The sequence below is a fragment of the Protobothrops mucrosquamatus genome, unplaced genomic scaffold, assembly GCF_001527695.2.
Source record: "Protobothrops mucrosquamatus isolate PMUCROS unplaced genomic scaffold, P.Mucros_1.0 scaffold_276, whole genome shotgun sequence".
Lineage (NCBI taxonomy): Eukaryota > Metazoa > Chordata > Lepidosauria > Squamata > Viperidae > Protobothrops > Protobothrops mucrosquamatus.
This window is the reverse complement of record NW_015386352.1, coordinates 540,864-548,312: the sequence shown is the minus strand read 5'-3', so window position 1 is coordinate 548,312 and position 7,449 is coordinate 540,864.

Here is a 7,449-nt window from a genome sequence, read left to right as displayed (position 1 = left end):
AAGCTTTCACTCAGCATGTAGTCATCTCCAGTTATATATTAGAATAAAAGGCAGGTTTGGGAGGCTGTATTCTTTTTATTCTTTATTTCTTGCTGCTAACTGCAACTTGCACTAGAGGCTTTCCAGATGACAGTATTCCATTGATATAATAATAGGTATCCATTCCTCTGGAAAAGAAAGAGAGGAAGACTATTATAAGGCTATCCTAGTCCACACTAATATATGTGCTCAGCTCTAATGATCATGGGTTAAAGGACTTTGCACATTTGGATTAGAAGCATGGAGCTAATAAAAATAATTTGTCTGTGCCTGTCTTATTACCTCCTAAACATTTTAGTTCTTTGTTGAAAAGGGATAGACTGCATAACTGTTCCCCAAACACCCTAATATTCTGTCTGGAGTGAATGAAGGCTAACTTTCTTTGTTCTTACAATATTTTTATCCTTGACCCCAAAGAATTCTTAGTTAACAAAGAACAACAACAACAGAACAATAGAGTTGAAAAGATAGAATTCAATAGACGATTCCAAATTCTGATAAGAGGATCAACTATTTGACTACAATCAATGAAGTGATAGTGTATTCATCTGCTACTAAGCAGTAATAAAAAGAGAAGATTCAACTTTATGGGTGTTACAATAAAACTGGTTTGTGAATTTCAGTGGCTGAGCTCTCCACACAGAGAAAAGGAATTAATAATTTGAAATTCAAAATGTTCTGGTGACAATGGACACTTCTAAGAAGGCAGGGAGCTGGAATGAATTCATATTATTTGGAAAGAAACTCAAGTTGAAGGAGTCAAAGTCATGCAAGGAGACTCAGAATTCTGAGTTTCTGGACCAAAGAATACAAATATAAGATGCTTTTGAGTCCAGATATGGTATATTTTTTTATCTAGTAAAATGTGAAAAGTAGCTTACTGGATAAGCTGCACTACCTGCCTCCACCCCATGCCTCTACCTCTGCCTGTGCACTCAGCCTGCTACCGTAAACCTCACTTCTAGCTGGGTGGGTGATCGGTTTAGCGAAGTGAAGGCATGGGTGTGTGTGTGTGTGGAGGCAGGCAGTGCAGATTGCCTGTATGTGAGACTGAGGTTTTTTCCCCCGCTGCCAGATTTTGAGTGCCATACTGTTTAACTTTCTTTAAAGTTTACTTGATACAGAATGGGAAGGATCCATATTCTGCATCAAGTAAACTTTAAACAAAGTTATACAGCATGGCAGTGTAAATCTGGCAGCGGGGGGAAAAACCCAGTTTTTTGAGATGCCAGACTAGCTGCATTCACGTGCTTCCAATCCCCTTGCTTGCTGAAAAAGCCATATTGGAGCCCTTGGGCCAGCTCAGCCAGTTTCAGAGCCAGTCCAAAAGTGAAAGGAATGGTTCCCACCCCACCCGATCACTGTGGGGCTTCACTTCCAAAGATCCTCTGCACAGGCTCTGGACAAACCAAGATCTGGGACTGAAAAAGCAGCAACAGGAACAAAGGGCTGTTCAAAGGAGGAGGAAGAAGAAAGTGGGAGAAGCCACTACCAAACAGGCGAGGTGCAACAGGTGTCAGGGCATGGTAGGCTTGGCTGCGGGGGGCCTTTGGCACAGTAAGCAGTTACAGGGTGCATGGGGCAGCTCCCTCCCTTCCCCACCCACCCCCCCGCCTCATGTTTAACAACCAGATGGTGTGAGGGAATGGGTGGGCATCCAGCTGCGCAGGGTCTTAAGTAGGGCTTATTTTGGGGGTAGGGCTTATATTAGGCCCAATCCCAAAAATCAAGCTAGGGCTTATTTTTGGGATAGGTCTTATTCTCGGGGAAACATGGTATGTCGTAGAATTTTGCTCGCCTACTAAATTAGTCACTTTGTCAAAGAATGAAATAAGATTGGTTTGGCATGATCTGTTTTCAACAAACCGATGCTGACTTCTAGTTATAACTTTATTTGTTTCTAGAGGTTTGCATATCTGGTTTTTTATTATCTTTTCCAATATCTTCTCAGGTATTGATATTAGGCTGATTGGTTTGTACCTTCCTGGGTCTGTCCCCCCCCTTTTATTTTGAAGATGGGAACCACATCAGCTCTTTTCCAGTCCTCTGGTAGTTCCCCAGTGCTCTAGGATTTTTGAAAGATACTGTATGGTACAATGGTTTTGAGATGACATCTGCCAACTCCTTTAATGCTCTGGGATGTAATCCATCAAGTCCTGGATTATATTCATCAAGATCAGGCAGGTGTTATCTTACTATTATCTTGCTTATTTTAATTTTTATTTCTAGTCTGTCTTTTACAGTTATGTTTTTGTTAGATTGGGTTATAGTTTCTTTTTGCATGAAGACCAATGCAAAGAATGAGTTAAGGAGCTCTGCTTTCTCTCTACTGCCTGTTACTTCCTTGCCAGCTTTTCTCTTTAGTGGACTGGCTGTTTCCTTGACTTTTTCTTGTTTATATGTTGAAAGGAGCTTTTCTTTATTATCTTTGACTTTTGTTGCAAGTTTTTGTTCATTCTGAGCCTTTGCTTTCCTGCTTCATCTTTGTAGACTCTGGCTGTCTGTTTATTTTCTGCCTTAGTTAAGTGTCCCTCTTTCCATTTTTTGTTCTTATCCTTTTTGTGTTTCAGTTTATCAGAGAGATCTTTGTGCAACCATGCTGGTTTCTTCCTAGGTTTTTTTTTCCAGTGGTATTGTGCTGGACTGGGCATTTATATTTATATTTATATCATATTTTTCAGAGTTTCCAAAGCTTCTTGAGCTGTTTTCCCTTTTAGTATTAATCCAAGGAATCTTTCCCAAGCTCTCTCTGAGTTTGTTAAAATCAGTGTTATACATCCCATTATATAACAGAATTCCTTGATCTTCTAGACGAGGGGTAGTCAACCTTGGCTCTTTTATGACTCATGGACTTCAATTCCCAGAATTCTAAGCTGGCTCAGGAATTCTGGGAGTTGAAGTCCACGAGTCATAAAAGAGCCAAGGTTGACTACCCCTGTTCTAGACTATGCTATTTAATGTAACATCACCTGTTTGTATATGCTTGATGATTCACACAGGGAAAGATACAGTATATTTCTAATTTCAGAGTTCATAAATATTTTATTGTTGGGGTAATAGGAATAATCTGTATGATTTAAATGGCTGTCTATTAGCAGAATTGTCAAGTGGGCATTTTTCTCTACAGTCCCTTTAACTGTAAATTATGAAGACAATTAGTACATTTCTAAAAAAGAAAAAAAAATGACTGATTTAAAATGACTTAGCAGAGTATTGCACTACTTTGCCCTCTATTGCCTACTGAAATGAAAAGAACAGATATTCACACCAGACTACATTGATATGACATTTATTAACATACCATAAGATGTGTGACAGATTGGGAAAATCAACAGAAAAGCACACGTCCGATACCTTCAGTTATTTTATTATGTGGCTTAAATTGTAGAAGGCTTCTAAACATATTATCTACAATAAAAGAAGAAAATTAGTTAGCGAGGGAGGAAAGGAAGGAGGGAGGAAGGGGCTATTTCTTATTTTTGTAATATAAACAAAGAAAAAATTCATGAGTAACTGAAAGCACTGTCCAAATGCAAATTACTTCTCACCTCACCCCCCCTTACCATACTTTACCTCAAACAAAAGTCATAACAAAAAAATGAAATAATGTTAGACCATGTCAAGAGATTGAACTTTTTCATATGCAATTTGTCATTTTGTGTGCAAAGCATTGCATTGTATACAGAATATATATTCATGTTTTCACACTTACTCACCTAAAGTGCCAAACCTGTTGTTCTACATGAACAATTAGTTTAGGAAGGAGTGATTTTGTTGGCAGCATTCTCTTCTCCATGACCAGAATGATACGAAAGATTATGGATGGTAAAGCAGGAGAAAATCTCAGGGTATTAATATAGGAATTTGCACAGCAACATTAGTTTCACCCAAAAAACCAAAAAAGGGCCAAATGCACAAAGATTCAAACGTATATTTTGAGATATTAACCGCTATACATTTCTGCCTGTATCGATTAGCCTGTTGCTTTCATTTCCACCATATTTGTTTAATCACTTTAATTTCATCCTGCTTTTGAATACGTTTTGTATAAAATGATAAAATAATAAAACAAATTCCTCGCCCATCCTGAAATGAGGCTTAAAAATTTGGGCTGTACTGTTCAAACTTATCTATATATCTTGTTTTATCTTTTCCAGTTTGTACTTGCAGTCTGTCAGTTATTACTGTGGGTCCGCCCTGAGTCCGCAAGGAGAAGGGCGGGATATAAATTCAAATAATAAATAAATAAATAAATAAATAAATAAATATTGTCCATTATTATGTATTCATAGAAGGGTCAGCATGGCTGGTTGGAGAATTCTGGAATTGAAGTCCACAGGTCTTACAGTTGCCAAGGTTGGGTACTCCTGGTATATATGGCATAAATTGTGAAGGAATTAAAACTGTGCTGTATTATCTGCTTTGAATTACAGTGGACATTGTGTTCTCAAGAGAGCTTAAACCTTCACCAAGTACCTAATCATGCCCATTTGTAGGCAGGAGCTACAAATATGATTGTTAAATGAAGGTAATGCTACAGAAATTGCAGCTTCACATGGAGAAAAAAACTGGCTTCTAGATCAGACATCTGTGATTACATTGCCAAGCTCAAATGACTTCTCTTTGTATCTTGATAAAATTATATTATCTTCTTAGTCATCTGATTCAATCCACTGATATAAAAGAGGTACAATATCTCCACAATTTGGGGAAAGAATGTATTCTAGATCTCACTTATTTGACCTGTTCTCGGAAGACAACTCTTTGTTTTAACCTGGAGAGACCTGATGTTGAATGTTATGTCAGAAACAGATTTCTAAAACCCTGGCACCTATTTAAGATTTTGGAGGTTTGCAGCATAACAGGCAAGAATATTTAGAAAGAATATGTGTCATTTTTTTCTTTTGCCAACAGATAATTTTAGCTGCTAACGTATGCATAGGTTTCATTAAAATTACTGGAAAAAATGACCATAAAACTGTAAAATTATTCTGATCAGTTTTACTTAATTCCTGATGGAATTCTTTTATGCAATCTGTATTTAGCGGAATATCACAAGCAGTACTTAAAAGTGCCAAGTACTTTCAAAAAGTGCAAGGAGTGAAATTGCTCAGAAATTAAATGACACAAAACCATCGAAATAAATATCTATACTAAAATTAAGCCTCTTGCTCACCTATAGCAGAAAGCTAAAACTTCCAACTCAAGATTTATTAGAATTTCAAGTTGATATCACTGTTGGGTTTGATACGAATATTGTGATTTGCCTGCAGATGGAAAAATCAAGTTTATTTGATGCTTTAGAAACAAATAAAAATAATTGTTAGATGAGAATAATTGCGGCAAAGAAAAATAAACACATAAAATTGGTTAAATATGAATTGCTAACTCTCTTTAATATTCTTTAGAGATAATAATATGGAAAAATGTGAAATTTAACATGAAATGAACTTAGTGAAAAAAATGGCAATAAAACATGAAAGACAAAGTCAAGACATTGTGCAAAATATTTTACTTCTGTCCAGCTCAGGGATATAAAGGTAAGATGTTGAACTAGTACATTCAGTTTGACTTGGAAGCAAATTGGCACCCAGTGCTTCTCCATCCTTGAGCACTAATTAAAATGCTAAGTCAAACATCTTCTGACCCATTTTGAGGGGCAGCCTAAGACAGAGTGTGTGGTTGTATTCTATATGAAAGGTTACCATTGAATGACTGAGAGAAGCACGATTTCTGTACACGTGGCAGCCTGTGGTTCTGGCCATTACTTACCTCCTTATACATCAAACAGCAGGAAAGGGACAGAATTTCAGACAGTCTACCTATTATTTCTGAGCAAAAACCAGATTACAGCCTCTATGTGTTGCACTGCCATTTCATCTGATTACAAGGCATTGTAATCCTCAAGATAATCAGCAAGAATATTCTGGTTTGCAAGGAAACAAATTCGGTGCCCAGCATATATTCAAAAGGGACTAATAATAAAAAACAGCAGAGGATTCATTGCTAAAACTTACTTTTTTTATACATGTATGCACTACTAAAGGTATAACTACTTGGGAGAAGAGAAACTACTTTGTCTAAATAAAATATAATGACGTGTATTCTGGGCAAGTGCAGTCCACACTAGAGCAGACATTCTACTCTAGATTCTCAGATACTTTCTTTAACTAGAACTACCTGAAGGACGAGTTTCAAAGGTGATCCAAAATGCGACAAAACATACTTTTAGATAATCTGGCAGATAGCCAATCTGGGCTTTAAAATTTAATTTCAACAGATTGAACTGGATCTTGAAATGGACTGGTAGACCTTTCCTTTGGACTATATATAGTATCTGAATAGTTTTCTAAATTAGCTCTATCCAAGATGCTTTGAATCTGCACTGGGGACATGTATATGGATGCCAACTTAGTCTTTTCAGCCTTAAGAATTAGACTGAATAAAAAAAGTTCATAGATTCCTGAAGCCACTTGAAGCTCTAGAATAAAATTGGAATTGTGGAGTTGAAATGCACCACAAGGATCATCTAGTCCAGGGATCTTCAAACTTGGCAGCTTTAAGACTTGTGGACTTCAACTCCCAGAATTCCTCAACCAGGCTAAGGAATTCTGGGAATTGAAGTCCACAAGTCTTAAAGCGGCCAAGTTTGAAGACCCCTGATCCAGTCCAATCTTCTGCAGTATTCATTTAAAACATCCACAAGTGCCCTCTCTTTTTTTATAGCCTCTGAAAATGAGGAACCACCTCCTAAGGTAGATGATTTCACAGATCTTACTGTCAAGAGGTTCTTCCTTATATTTAAATTAATTCTAAGTAGCTGCAATTTTCAAATATTAGTATCTAATGGCCATGAAAATAGGTCATAATAATTTTCTCTGTAGCTTTAAGAATGTATCTTAAAAGTTGTGCCCAGGTACAGTACTAAATTAATTATGAGTATTAGGAAAAGCTGATAATTGAATATTAGGCAAATAGTGATGATTGAAAAGTTATCTTTTCCTAAGATTTTCATAACAAATGTTAAGTTATGTTTTGGTGATTTATAACACTAACCACAATCTGACATCCATAAGGACTGAATAAAGTTTGATGGAATAGTTGTTTCCATTTTTTTATATTAGAAGAAGGTAAATACTGGTAGTCCTTGATTTATGACTGCAGTTGAGCACAAGATTTCTATTGCTAAGTGAGACAGTTGGTAAGTGAATTTTATCCCATTTTACAACCTTTCTTGCCACAGGTGTCAAGTGAATCACTACAGTTATTAAATTAGTAACACAGCTGTTGAGTGAACCTGGCTTTCCCATTGACTATGCTGGTCGGAAGGTCACAAAAGGGGATTATGTGACCCCGGGACGCTGCAATTGTCATAAATCTGAGCCAGTTGGCAGGCATCTGAATTTTGAT